This window comes from Silurus aristotelis (genome assembly GCF_946808225.1).
Source record: "Silurus aristotelis genome assembly, chromosome: 7".
Lineage (NCBI taxonomy): Eukaryota > Metazoa > Chordata > Actinopteri > Siluriformes > Siluridae > Silurus > Silurus aristotelis.
The window spans coordinates 26,429,844-26,445,790 of NC_139580.1; positions in this window are offsets into that span (position 1 = coordinate 26,429,844).

Genomic DNA, 15,947 nt, shown 5'->3' on the forward strand with positions numbered 1-15,947 from the left:
TTTCAGCCTGACAGCAATGTACTCATTAGGGGCTCCATGGGGATATTTCTACTGTGTGTCTCTTTTCCCACCAACAAAACTTTTAACATTCCCAGAACCAGTTTCCAAGCCAAGTGCTTTATTCATCTAAGACTGTCAGTTGGTTGGTGAGAAGGAAAAGAATGATGGATTTTGCCAAAAACGTCTTTGTTGGTGAAAAAAGAATTGGCCTGGGAACATCTATGAATCCCTCAGTAGGAGAATCAGCATAGTTCTATTGGTTGCTTAAGACATATATAATAAAGTATATGTACAAACGTGGAAAACCTTTTTTTTTTTTACTTACTAAAATACTTAATAAATATCATAGTTTTGCTGTGACTGCAGTTATGGGTGAATTACAATTTCCCTGCATTCTATGAAATTACTATTTAGAGTAATTTTTACTTTTTACTATTTAGAGTAATTTTTATTATTATAAGATGTGCTGTTGACTGACTACAGTACATGCATCATATTTTACAGATTACATGTTTTTTTAAACAGCTCATATATGAATGTTTTCTAAATGTAAAAGTTTATAGGATTTTTCATATTTGTAACTTAAATCATTATAAGATATACGGTCGCCTTAAAGCATCATATTTAAGCAAATTACTTACGTATGATTCGTCATCTTAACCTTTTTTTTACTTTGCTAGAAATATCCTTTGCAATTATGCCATAACGTTGCACAAACACACTGTATATGAAACTCATCTACATTTAAAGGTTTAATTTTATGTTAATACAAATTGAATACATGGAGTGAAACATGCATATTTTATGCTGAGTTGTAACTTTTTCACAAAATTTATAATTTTTTTATATTATCCGTTTTTACTATTTCAAAGACCTCACCAGTGTTACAGCATTCCACATTTTTGCATTTTTGACTCCATTTGGTTACAACCGCTAAATTACAGTATGGTTGTTGTATTTTTATTTATTATTACACTTATGGAAATAAGTGCTTGTGTAACCCTCATGAGCCAGGAAGAAGCCAGAAATTCTTTTGCCCTTTACTCTTTTTATGTGTGCATCTATTTTTTTCCACACTTCACTACTCCTCTATATATTTCACGTCATTGGGCAAGCTCTCGCTGCATGGTCTGTCTGCTGAAAGCTGTCAGGTGATGAAGGGGAAAAGGTCACTTAATTTTACCACTCAGCTGCATCCACATGAACCACCCTTACATTTCTTACATCATTTCTATCTGTCAAACCCAGTGATTCTATTTAGGTCTGCAATAGGTGCTTTATACATTAAGTACATTTAATACGTTCCATACTGTTCCTGAGTGAATAATCATGCTGTGCATCATGGAGTGTGTGTGTGTGTGTGTGTGCTGATAGATAAAAGATTCAAAGGCAGTGCTAGAATGAATGGTAAGACAATGTATATGCTGTGCTACATTGACAATTATGAGTCGACACAGACAGACAGACACACACACATACACAAAACAATGTACTTCAATATGCTTACACGCCAAACAATGTACAGTAAGTGTAATAATGAGCTGGAAACAGTATGTAACTTAACAGTAAGAAAACACTGAGAGCCCACTGAGTACCATTTTTACCCCCATGAGAGCTTCTTTATTGTATTAAATTCTAGAAGCAAGAGAATATAAAGAAAGCTCAGTTTACAATTTATAACTGTTTAACCAAAGAGTCGAGTCATTTACAGATTGCTGCTGTATGAGTGGGATAAACCACTTTGGGCTGCACTGTTATGTGGAAAATATTTATGTAATAATCACCCCAGTATTGATCAATTCATGTATTTTTACTTACACTTTTTGACATTTGGCATCATTAAACTACCACATGTAGCTATCCATATGCCTGACATCAACTTTTTCCATTCCAACTACAATTTCTTACCAAGAATTGGACGTTGAATGAGTGGAGAAAAGAACAGTACTTCAATAGCATGCAATTCTGTCTGTACTGTGGCTCATTTGAACCGATTACACCATACAACCAATGAGCCAAAACCTACATGCAATCTCTGTAAGCGTTATTTACAGTATCTCACAAAAGTAGGTACACCCCTCACATTTCAGCGACCATTTCAGTATGTTTTCTCAAGAGACAATTTTATAGAAATGAAACTTGGAGATATTTCCAAGTGTCAATGTGCAGCTTGTATAGCAGTATTAATTTCCTGTCCTCTAAAATCAACATACAGGCATTATTGCCAAAATAACCAACAACAAAAGTGAGTACACCCTAAGTAAAACGTGTCAGAACTGTGTCCAAAATGTCAATATTGTGTGTGTACACCCTTTTATCCAGCACTTCTTTAATCCTCCTGGGCATGGAATTCACCAGAACTGCACAGGTTGTTGCTGGGATCCTCTTCCACTCCTCCATAATGACATCACAGAGCTGCTGGATGTTAGACACATGGTGCTTCTCCACCTTCCACGTGAGGATGTTGAACAGGTGCTTAATAGGGTTCAGGTCTGGAGACATACTTTGCAACTCCATCACCTTCACCTTCATCTTCCTCAGCAAGGCATTTGTGATCTTGGTGGTGTGATTGGAGTCTATTTAATTAAAATGAATTTTCTGCACATTTATATATTTGTTTGGCCAAAGTACAACTTTGTTGCCTATAAACAAAAGGAAGATGCATGTGTCTCTTATAAACCATAAAAGACTATGAATTTTCATAATCATATATTTCACAGGCTCTGTATATAATTATACAGGTATTATACATATAATTATACAATCAGTAATATACATTTTTTAACAATTTCAACAAAAGCGCTAAATATTATTTACACTATTCCAGAGTCTGTGCACTGACAACATTCATCATGCATTAAATATCATTGAATATCCAGTTGACTTAAAGCAAATTAGTCACATAAAAAAAAGCGCAATTAGCCCCTGAACAGGCAGTAAGTGTCCTAATAGTAGCAATTAACCATTTCCCTTTAACCATAAAGCATATAGAAGCACTAGAGCAGAGAACAAGCTCCATTTGATGAGACCAATTTTGTAAAAGCCTTTCATGAATGAACTCTCACTCTTTTTTTTTTTACCCTCGGAAATCTCTCAAATGCTTCTCTGATAGCCACTGAATGAGCCTCTATCACAGGAATTTTGTCGCTCGAAGCCTCATTACGTTCCCGAAGAGGCGCACCGTTTCCCAATAATAAAGGGAACCAAAAAGGTGAACCACAGTTTAAAATTGGATTTCGGTACCTGAAACGTTTCAGATAACAGACAGTGGAAGGCAAAAACGCAGTCGTGAGGGACTGTAATGAGCTTTAACTGAAAAGAGAAAACGAGATGAGCAGAAGCAAAGATTTAAAGATCCTGCATATGCATCCAGGAGCAGATACACAACAGCTTTCATGCATCATTTAAGGGCATTAATACAATTATTTGATATTTGTCTTAATAATCTTTTGATTCTTTATGGTTTATATTTGCATTTTACATTAAGGGGATTTATCCAGAGTGACTTATTTTAGAGTTGAGGGTTTAAAGTTTCGCTCAAGGGCCCAGCAATGGCAGTTTGGTGATGCTGGAATCTAAATCCATGACTTTTGGGTTAAAATTCCAGCATCTTTTCCATTGAAAGCTCTAATTCCCTCTAAATTCCCTCTAATAATATTCATAACATTCAAGTGATAAGTTTAATCATAACAACATGCATATATTCAATAATTATGCTGATTTAATCCTTATAGCCTTTGTTTCTCATGTGCAACTCTCTCTGATCTAACCTCTACAGCCGCAGGCAAATTGTTTTATAACCATGGATCATTGTTATGTTTCATTCCTGGGGAATATACTGTATATCATTGAATGCATTCTAGCTGTGGAGGGAAAAGAAAAGAAATGCGGTCCCAGCATAATCGAACCAAAACAAATAGACGTAATGCGATGATTAATTCATGACTGGAAATCAAAGAGACCAGATTAAATAATTGGCTTGCATCAGCGTTGGATCATTAAGAAATCTTCTATTCAAGACGCACACAGGGATCAGTTTCTGCCACGATTAATACTACTTTGCAAACAAATTACGAACACTCCACTGCTTCTGAAATAAAGGAAAAGCAGACGGGATGGTGGTATGGATTAGAGGAAATTGGAGCTGAGAGATTTCTTGTGAAAATCTCTTGAAGATCTGTCGCAATCGGACAGACTTTGTAACACTGTAATTAGCTGCAAATGGGCTTGAGAATGATTTTTATTTTACTATATTGATGGGAACTCATGGGACTTGCTGAAATTGTATTAAAAGCAGATTAATGTTTATGTATTCACATACAAATAAAATACTGTAATGAAAAAATCCACCATAAAGAAGAAAACCCTGGTCTGGTATACTGTATATATGCACAATATTAAGTCAAGCTGATGTAGCAGGTAGTGTCGCCGCTTCACCGTGTCAGGTTTGACATGTGAATGTCCTCTGCGGTCATCGGTTTTCCCCTAGAGGAAAAAGATGCGATTCTAAATTGCTCCTTAGGACGAATGTGTATGTGGGAGACAATATGAGTGCACCTTATTCCAGAATGACTTCCCATTCAGAGCGTATCACCATTTCACACTCAACATTCCCAGAATAGAAAAACCAGATCTCCCAGGACCCTGACCAGAATAAAACACCAAAGAGGTGGTAGCATAAAATAAGTAATTCTATCAACTCTGTATATCTCACACACCACTTCATATCTACTTCTGGTTCCCTTTATTTGCTTCTATCTGCCTGCATCAGATTCAAATCACTAATGCTAGAAGATAAAGCCGATTAAGGATCAGCACACCAACAACTGAGTCACCTATAACCTATAATAACATCTAAACACCCAAATGTGCACATTTTACTCACATCAACTCTTACAATGACTTCCACTCTTCTGGGAAGATGTTACACTAGATTTTGGAATGTTCTTGTGGAGATTTGTGTTTATTCAGCTACAAGGGTGTTAGTAAAATCAGGTACTGATGTAGGTGAGGTGAAAAGGCCTGAGGTGCAGTCAGCGTTCCAATTCATCCCAAAGGCGTTCAGTAGGGTTGCGATCAGTGTCCTATAGCAGGAGCAGGTTCCGCTCCAACCTATCAACCTATAATGCTACAGAATCCAAAGACCTTTTATACAGTTGTGTGCGTCCATTTTTGTGGTAACAGTTTGGGCAAGAAGACTTTAAAGTGTTATTGAAAGTCGCTCTAGATAAGGGCATCTGCCAAACGGCGTAAATATAAACCTAAATAGATATAAAAAGCTATGTCTTTAGTTAGCTCTTTGATACAGTCATTTCCTGTTTTGGACCTACCCTCACTGTGAACTCCACTCATTCATAGGAATGCTGGAAAAGGGTACGGATAGCACTCACTGTAACTAATCGTGTTTGAGAATGTACCGCAAGTGTCTCGCGCGTCCCTGGAGTTTTGACAAGGTGAATGGCCTCCAAATGGAAAGTGATATCGCGATCTGCCGCGATAGAATTGAAATGTGTTTCCGAAGGATGTCGTGGATTCAGCAGATGGCCTCGGGCAGATGCGCCGGTCCCAGGCGATCCAGGAGAAAGGAGCGTTTGTCAATTTAAAAAAACAAAAAAAAACCCCACGTAATCTCCTTTCTCCCCTCCCGTTCCCTTTCCTCTAACCTCTATAAAGCACCTGCCTCTGGAAGTATTCGTCCAAAATTCTATTAGCTCTATAAGGCAATATGGAATAGCATTAAAAAAAGCAGAGCGTTAATATACCACGATTAGGCGTAATTACGAAAAAGGCTTCTTTTAGGAGGGAAATATAACTATAAATGTATTTTGAAATACAATATGCATGCAGCAGGCTTTTCTCAGAAAGATTTGGTCAGTTGCAGCAGAGGAGACAACCTGCTGGTTTATATTTCCTATGCAAATGTAACCCATTCTGCATTCAACAAAAAGCGTGCTCATCCAGATAGAAGACTGCAAATGAATACCTTCCGAGGGATATATTAAATCTAGGAAGTATGCGGTGATGAAGGACACAGCAGGTTCGCCCTACGTTAAAGACTATCTTGTGCAGGGCAATCCTGAGCGTTGACAGATTGCATTTCTCTCGTGCTACGTCAGGACCGTGCGGGTTTATCTGATCAGACCACGCTGCAATCAGAGGAATTCATTCTACATTCTGTTTGAATGAAAGCAAGAAAGCGAGCAATCTGTGCTCTGTTCGCTTCACACGACTTTAAACAAACGGAGCCGTTCGAATGCAGGAAATCACAGTACACCATTTTCATCACTTCGATGTGTGCCTTATTATATGCTGAATGATCATTTTTGAATATAAATATTCATGAACCAACACACACACACACACGCACACACACACACACACACACACAAATAACCTTAGGCAAAGGCATTATACAGTGTATGGTCATCAGACAATTCTACATTATTACACCTCTCTGAAACTGTAATTACTTCATGCCGCTCACTTCACCTCACCTCAACTCACATCACATGCACACTTCCTGTGGAGATCAGTGGTGGAAGGAACTTCATTAGATTTGCCCTAAATGGCCTGAGGTTGCATCATGCTCATATGAGTAATTAACAGATGGATCTGTAGGGAGAAAGGTGAGGGCAGTTCTGAAGCCATACACACTAACAATCTCACTAAGGGGCTGCATTCCAAGCAAAACTGACTATAATCATCTTTGGTTGGTTGGTGCTGCTTGAGCTTCTGAATAGAATGGACAGGGTTTGGATGAAATACAAATTTTATAATCATGGGCAGTTTGAGGGACATTTATTCATATCCAGGGGCACCTGGAAGTTGAGTCATGTCAACTGGACTTCTGTTGAATCAAGATGTTTCACCACTCATCTGAGCAGCTTCTTCAGTCTGATAGTCAAGCAGACAGAAGTCAAGTTAACATGACTCAAGTTCCAGATAACCCACCAGGATGACTGAGAATATTCACAAATAATACAGGGGCAGTTGAAGGGGCACTCATTCATACCAAGGGGGAGTTTGGGGGGGACTCATTCATACTCAAAGGAAGTCTGGGGGCATTCCTAAAGGTGTCATACCTACAGCAATTTGTGGGGCACTACTAGGGTCATACTCAGGTCAGTCGAATGGGCACTCATTCATACCCAAGGGAAGTTTGAGGGGCATTCATTTTTCCCAGGGGCAGTATAGGAGGCAGTCATTCACACCCACCAAAATTGTCCAAAGTCATCTTTAGTAGCTATAGTAGCTATGCTTGAGACCCTTGGAGATCTGAGATTTGAAATAGAATGGATACAGGGTTTGAAATTAAGTACTCATTCATACCCAGGGGTACATTAAAGGGCACTAATTCATATTTAGGGGCAGTTCAGGGAGCAATTATTCATACCCAGGGGCAGATTGCGGGCACTTATTGACACCCAGTGGAAGTTTGATGTAGACTTATACATAAAACTGTCTATAGTCATCTTTGGCAGCCATGTTGATGCTGTGAGTCCCCTGGCAAGCTGGGATTCTGAATAGAATGGATACTTTGAAATGCACTTTTTATAATCACACTCTTGATGCCACCCAACTGAGGATGGGTTCCCCTTTTGAGTCTGGTTCCTCTCAAAGTTTCTTCCTCGTAACATCTAAGGGAGTTTTTCCTTGCCACAGTCGCCATGGCTGCTCATCAGGGATAAATACCGTATTTTCCGGACTATAAGCCGCTACTTTTTTCCCACGCTTTGAACCCTTTGGCTTATACAATGAAGCGGCTAATTTATAGATTTTTCCTGGGTTTTTCCCGGTTTCACAAGATTCAAGCCAAAAAACTTAGCCCCATAACATTAGACCAATGAAAATGCGAACAGGTTCAGGGGAACCAATTAAACTCTTTATATTAATTCGCGATCCCACTGAATCGGGCCGCACCACATCTTAATTATGGATGATGTTCCTTTGACTTTTGACCTGCCGCTCACTCGGACTGTCTACAGGAAATGCAAATCATTCGTCACGCTGAAAACAACCGGGCATGAAAAAAACGCACTTCACCTTTGTTCTGAGCTGCACGGCATCGGGAGAAAAGCTTCACCGATGGTGATTTTTAAACTTACGACGATGCCAAAAGAAAAACTCTCGAGAGAAATTGTTGTGAAAGGAAGGAGGAAGACAGTGAACAATGACTTTCTTGGTAGGCTACTGTTTACATACAAGCAGTGTAACAGACACTGTGTTTCATTAAAGCCTGTGTAAATTTATTAGTTTCAATGTAGACAGGTGTAGACAAGTGCGGCTTATTTATGTTCAAAATAAGTATTTTTGTAAAATTCAGTGGGTGCGGCTTATATTTGGGTGCGCTTAATAGTCCGGAAATTACGGTACACACTATTCACCTTAACTTTTACATTTCTGTAAAGCTGCTTTGAGACTATGTCTGTTGTGAAAAGCGCTATAGAAATAAACTTGACTTGACTCATTCATACCCTTGGGCAATTTGAAAGATACTTGTTAATGCCAAAGGGAAGTTAGAGGGGCAATTATTCATAAACCTGCCATCTTCCATAGCCATGTTGGTGCAATCTTTAGAGTTTCTGAACAGAATGGACACAAGGCTTGGACAGGGTTTGAGTACTCATTATTCTAAACACATTGTAGCACCTATCAACCAAATAAGGGGGTTAAAACACAATGTTTTTAGGTTAAATTATCATTAATGTATTATTTTATCACATAGTAGTGAATTTATATAACAAATAATTGTATTAATGCCTCGTGATATCTGCCTATTCTGGAAAAGCTGAGTCACTGTTTCTGAAATCTGAAATGACATTCGCGTGTTCATTAACTGAGAAAAGTGGTACATCCTGGAGCCGGTGGTTTGCGAGCGTGGTTTAAGAAGAGACCAGTTGATGGAGTAAAGCCTCCGCTTGCTGCTTCCGAAACTCATTAAGAAACTATTCGGTGCAGCTTTCCACCATGGCTGCTGATCGAAAACAAATTAGAGCAAAAAAGTCAAAGGGAAAAAAAGACAAATGCTATTTTGGAAAGTTAGGACCATATTGGTCATTTACAACTCAAATTAGAGTCAGGGGGAAGGAGAAACCACTGATTAGTGCTTTAGTGGCAGCCAGAATTTCACTGGCCAACAGTACAACAACTTCAAATGCTATATCAAACAGAAAAGAGAAAAGATGACACTGGAAGGCGGGTGAAGTTTGTACTTTCCGAATGAAACATTATGCGAGTTATCGTCAAACATTTATGACTTTATAGTAAGTAAAAAAAAAAGGAAATTGAATTGAGGTGAAGAAACAGATGGATGGTAATTCAAAAAATCAAAGACTGGTGACCAGCACTGAATTTTTAATGACTTTATGCTTGGTGGAGTGTGTGGTTTTGTGTGTGTGTGTGTGTGTGTGTGTGTGTGTGTGTGTGTGTGTGTGTGTGTGTGTGTGTGTGTGTGTGATCTAGTTGTCATTTTGATAAAACTGAAAAAGAAAGCTTTGGCTTGCAGTCTAGCTGGATTCTCCCTTCTATTTTAAATCCATCAATCTGTGGAATGAATGATTTTTTTCTTTCGAAATCCCGACACATTCCGCCCAGCTCTCCCTGATGGATATCGAAGGCACAGTGTTGTCTAACGCTGCGCTATGAAAGCAGGTGAGAAACAAGGCCTTTTTAAAGGAGGCACATTATTAAGCAAGAAAGACATGCTGAAAATTTGATGCAGCAAAATGTAAATCTTCAGGCTTCATTATCTCTTGTATAGTTATTATCTTTTTCTTTCAGACACTACAGATTGCCCTCTGATCCTGTAAGATCCTGTAAACTGACACCCACTCTTCGTGTGTATATATATATATATATATATATATATATATATATATATATATATATATATATATATATATATATATACAGTGGGTACGGAAAGTATTCAGACCCCCTTAAATTTTTCACTCTTTTTTATTTTGCAGCCATTTGCTAAAATCATTTAAGTTCATTTATTTTCCTCATTAATGTACACATAGCACCCTATATTGACAGAAAAACACAGAATTGTTGACACTGTTGCAGATTTATTAAAAAAGAAAAACTAAAATATCACATGGTCCTAAGTATTCAGACCCTTTGCTCAGTATTTAGTAGAAGCACCCTTTTGATCTAATACAGCCATGAGTCTTTTTGGGAAAGATGCAACAAGTCTTTCACACCTGGATTCAGGGATCCTCTGCCATTCCTCCTTGCAGATCCTCTCCAGTTCTGTCAAGTTGGACGGTAAACGTTGGTGGACAGCTATTTTTAGGTCTCTCCAGAGATGCTCAATTGGGTTTAAGTCATTGCTCTGGCTGGGCCATTCAAGAACAGTCACGGAGTTGTTGTGAAGCCACTCCATCGTTATTTTAGCTGTGTGCTTAGGGTCATTGTCTTGTTGGAAGGTAAACCTTCAGCCCAGTCTGAGGTCCAAAGCACTCTGGAGAAGGTTTTCGTCCAGGATATCCCTGTGCTTGGCCGCATTCATCTTTCCCTTGATTGCAACCAGTCGTCCTGTCCCTGCAGCTGAAAAACACCCCCACAGCATGATGCTGCCACCACCATGCTTCATTGTTGAGACTGTACTGGACAGGTGATGAGCAGTGCCTGGTTTTCTCCACACATACCGCTTAGAATTAAGGCCAAAAAGTTCTATCTTGGTCTCATCAGACCAGAGAATCTTATTTCTCACCATCTTGGAGAACTCCATGCGGGTTTTTATGTGTCCTGCACTGAGGAGAGGCTTCCGTCGGGCCACTCTGCTATAAAGCCCCACTGGTGAAGGGCTGCAGTGATGGTTGACTTTCTACAACTTTCTCCCATCTCCTGACTGCATCTCTGGAGCTCAGCCACAGTGATCTTTGGGTTTTACTTTACCTCTCTCACCAAGGCTCTTCACCCCCGATAGCTCAGTTTGGCCGGTCGGCCAGCTCTACGAATGGTTCTGGTCGTCCCAAACGTCTTCCATTTGAGGATTATGGAGGCCACTGTGCTCTTAGGAACCTTAAAAGAAATGAACTTAAATGATTTTAGCAAATGGCTGCAATATAACAAAAAGTGAAAAATTTAACGGGGTCTGAATACTTTCCGTACCCACTGTATATATATATACAGTGGGTACGGAAAGTATTCAGACCCCGTTAAATTTTTCACTTTTTGTTATATTGCAGCCATTTGCTAAAATCATTTAAGTTCATTTCTTTTCCTCATGAATGTACACATAGCACCCTATACTGACAGAAAAACACAGAATTGTTGACCTTTTTGCAGATTTATTAAAAAAGAAAAACTGAAATATCACATGGTCCTAAGTATTCAGACCCTTTGCTGTGACACTCATATATTTAACTCAGGTGCTCTCCATTTGTTCTGATCATCCTTGAGATGGTTCTACACCTTCATTTGAGTCCAGAAATTTTTGATTATACTGATTGGACTTGATTAGGAAAGCCACACACCTGTTTATATAAGACCTTACAGATCACAATGCATGTCAGAGCAAATGAGAATCATAAAGGTCAAAGGAACTGCCTGAAGAGCTCAGAGACAGAATTGTGGCAAGGCACAGATCTGGCCAAGGTTCCAAAAATTTTTTTGCTGCACTTAAGGTTCCTAAGAGCACAGTGGCCTCCATAATCCTCAAATGGAAGACGTTTGGGACGACCAGAACCATTCCTAGAGCTGGCCGACCGGCCAAACTGAGCTATCGGGGGAGAAGAGCCTTGGTGAGAGAGGTAAAGAAGAACCCAAAGATCACTGTGGCTGAGCTCCAGAGATGCAGTCGGGAGATGGGAGAAAGTTGTAGAAAGTCAACCATCACTGCAGCCCTTCACCAGTGGGGCTTTATAGCAGAGTGGCCCGACGGAAGCCTCTCCTCAGTGCAGGACACATGAAAACCCGCATGGAGTTCTCCAAGATCGTGAGAAATAAGATTCTCTGGTCTGATGAGACCAAGATAGAACTTTTTGGCCTTAATTCTAAGCGGTATGTGTGGAGAAAACCAGGCACTGCTCATCACCTGTCCAGTACAGTCTCAACAATGAAGCATGGTGGTGGCAGCATCATGCTGTGGGGGTGTTTTTCAGCTGCAGGGACAGGACGACTGGTTGCAATCAAGGGAAAGATGAATGCGGCCAAGCACAGGGATATCCTGGACGAAAACCTTCTCCAGAGTGCTTTGGACCTCAGACTGGGCTGAAGGTTTACCTTCCAACAAGACAATGACCCTAAGCACACAGCTAAAATAACGATGGAGTGGCTTCACAACAACTCCGTGACTGTTCTTGAATGGCCCAGCCAGAGCAATGACTTAAACCCAATTGAGCATCTCTGGAGAGACCTAAAAATAGCTGTCCACCAATGTTTACCGTCCAACTTGACAGAACTGGAGAGGACCTGCAAGGAGGAATGGCAGAGGATCCCTGAATCCAGGTGTGAAAAACTTGTTGCAGCCTTCCCAAAAAGACTCATTGCTGTATTAGATCAAAAGGGTGCTTCTACTAAATACTGAGCAAAGGGTCTGAATACTTAGGACCATGTGATATTTTAGTTTTTCTTTTTTAATAAATCTGCAACAGTGTCAACAATTCTGTGTTTTTCTGTCAGTATTGGGTGCTATGTGTACATTAATGAGGAAAAGAAATGAACTTAAATGATTTTAGCAAATGGCTGCAAAATAAAAAAGAGTGAAAAATTTAAGGGGGTCTGAATACTTTCCGTACCCACTGTATATACACACACACACACACACACACACACACACACACACACACACACACACACACACACACACACACACAGACACATTTACAAAATGCAAATAACATCATAGACTACTGAGTCCACGTCTGGATACTACATCTGCACACACACACACACACACACACACACACACACACACACACACACACACACACACACACACACACACACACACACACACACACACACACTATTTCCGACTTTTCCAGCCATATGTGGTTCTTCCCCAAACTGTTACCACAAAGTTGGAGGCACATGGTTGTATAGAACATCTTGGGACCTTGTAGCATCAAATTTTCCCTTTACTTCAAATTGGAGACCCAAATCTGTTCCAACATGACGATGCCCCATACACACAACCATCTCCATGGTTTGGAATGGAAGATCTTGATTGGCCTGCTATAAAGCTCTGACCTCAAACCTATTGAACACATTTGGGAGAAATTAGAGCACTGACTTACCTCAAGTCTCCTCCCACCTAATCAGTAGCTGACATTATGCCCCACAATGCCCTTGTGGCTGAACGAACACGGATCTACACGACCACAATTCCAAATCTATTGGAAGATCTTCCCAGCAGAGTGGAACTCTCTATTTTTTTGTTTTTTTTTACGTTTTTACTGTAATTTTGTCTTCTTTTTATGTTCTGTATCGATTGTTTCAGTGGTTGCTGGGAAGATTTGCATAGTAAGACCTTTTCCTGTACATATGTATATAAACACGTGCTTATAATGCCATCGGTTTACAACATTGTCTTATGATTCAGTCGTATTTGTATAGTGCTTTTAACAATAGACATTGTCCCAAAGCAAAGATAAATAGGTTATTAAATTTTGAATTCATGTTAGTGCTCATACGTTTAATGCTTATAAGTTTACCCTCTAATGAGTGAGCCAGAGGCGACTGTGGCAAAAACAAATTCCCTGAGATGGTATGAGGAGGGAACCTTGGGAGGAACCACACTCAAAAATAAACCCATCCTTATCAGGGAGGCACCAAATATCCAATAAGTATAGTTGCATCATTTTCAAGGTGTACTGTTCAGTGATGGGCTTTTTAAATGCAAACCTGTTCATACCGATAGTAGTCCTAAGCCAGGTGGTCATATTTGGTTCTTCATCCTGGATACGGTTACAGTTCTTTTGAAGCTTTTGAGAAGAGACGTATGTAATTAAACCTGCAATAAAAACAATTTTGGATCGCAAAATGAGTCTCTAAATTAAGATAATTGGGATGCAGATGGAATTCCTGGTTACTCAAGTTGCCTCTTAAATTCTTTTGATGGACGCTGTGATGACTGCATCATTATGTGACAAGTTTTGGTTCATCCAGGACAGACATGTAGCCTGTATTAGACTGTATCAAATTGCTGCAACAACATTATAATTATTTCTTTAGGCTTATTGACATGAATAGTTTGGATATCTAGCTTTAGTCATCATGTCATTTGTCACAGTTTTTTGGTAATAGACACGGATTGTATACATCTTTGCCTAGGTAATACAGCCACCTTTTGGTAGAAAGGAGAACAGCAGAAATAGCATGTTCCACTTCTCAATGGTGACTTTGGTTAGGAAAAGCTCTAAGAAATTCCTAGGTTATGAGTGCATTGGGACAAGGTATAAAAATATAGGATAGAACATATGAAATGGATATCATGCTTTCAAAATAAGGAAAAGCTGCTGATGCATGATGAGTCAATACAACATCATTAATATCGAAGGATTCACACGACGCAGTTTACCTTCTAAAGTAAAATCAATCATAAATCAAGAATATGCCTTAATATTCTTAATATTTTTACAATCTCAGGGCAGTATTTGAGCATTTTACAACCCAACCTGTTAATTGTTACATGTGCAATTATTTGTATAATTTTTTTGCCTTCTGTTTCCTATTTTATATTTTATTAAAATGTCTTATGTTGTAGCTTACCTTAATCTTTACTTGAATTTCAGTATGAGCAATTGCAAGCCAACAATTTCCCTATAGGATCAACAAAGTATTCTAATTCTGAATTCTGAATAGGGTCTCTGGAGGTCTAGTGGTCAGGCATTGGTTTTCTTCTCACCAATAATCCCAGTCACGTCTTGTGGGGTTGCACAAGACAGTGCAAATTGATTGTGTGGATTGGGATAGTCTGCTGTTGTGACCACCAAAAACCTATGCATGTTACTGTATCTTTTATAGTTTCTTACAATTCATTACTTTAATTCTCCATATTCTTATTTAAAAGGCATTATTTTATGCAGACACTATTCTGTTGTGCATGTTCTGCCTTCTGTCTATATGGTTTCCTCCAGGTATTCCAGTTTCCTTTGATGAGTAAGTAATATCTTATTATAAATTAGTGGTTCTCAATGTGCATGCTATGAAACAAAGCCAGCGGGTCTATGAAATTTTAATTGAGTTGCAATGTTGAAAATCGTAGCCCACCATATTTCTGGAGCCACAATATCTTAGGACTTGAAATAGGAAGCTAGCATTGACTATGCTGGCAAAAAAACCCAGCAGAGGATGTACGTCCTGTAGCTGAGGAAGTACATCTTACCGCAGATGCTGCTGGCCCGGTTCTACACAGCCATCATTGAGTTTGTCAATACCAGTGTGGCTTGGCTCCGCAACCAGTAATGAGCTGAACTGACTGTGACATATTGTCAGGTTGGCTGAAAAGCTCATAGGAAGAATCCTGCCCTCCCTAAAATAACTATTCTCCTCCAGAGGCATGAAGCAGGCAGAAGAAAATAATCACCAACCCCTAGCACCCAGGCCACCACAACTTCCTTCCCTACAGACAGGAGCATCAAATCAATGTACGTCACCAGACACAGAAAAAGCTTCTTTCCACATACAGCTAGACTTACATGAACACTTGATTGCCTCAGGAACATGATGACTTTGTCACTGACAGCATTGTGTTTTGTGTTCAAGATGCAATAAGTTTTGTGTGCAATATTGATGTGTGCAGCATTCTACTCTGTGCAATATTCTACTACAGTGATATGGAATCGATTCACATAACTTGGACTCAGATTCAAATTACAAATGTATGACTTTACTTTGACATCAATGACTTTACTTGGACTTGAGCCGTTTTATTTGGGAAGACTTGTAATATTCTAGTATCCCAAGAGTGACATGACTAATCTGTCTCGACTTGC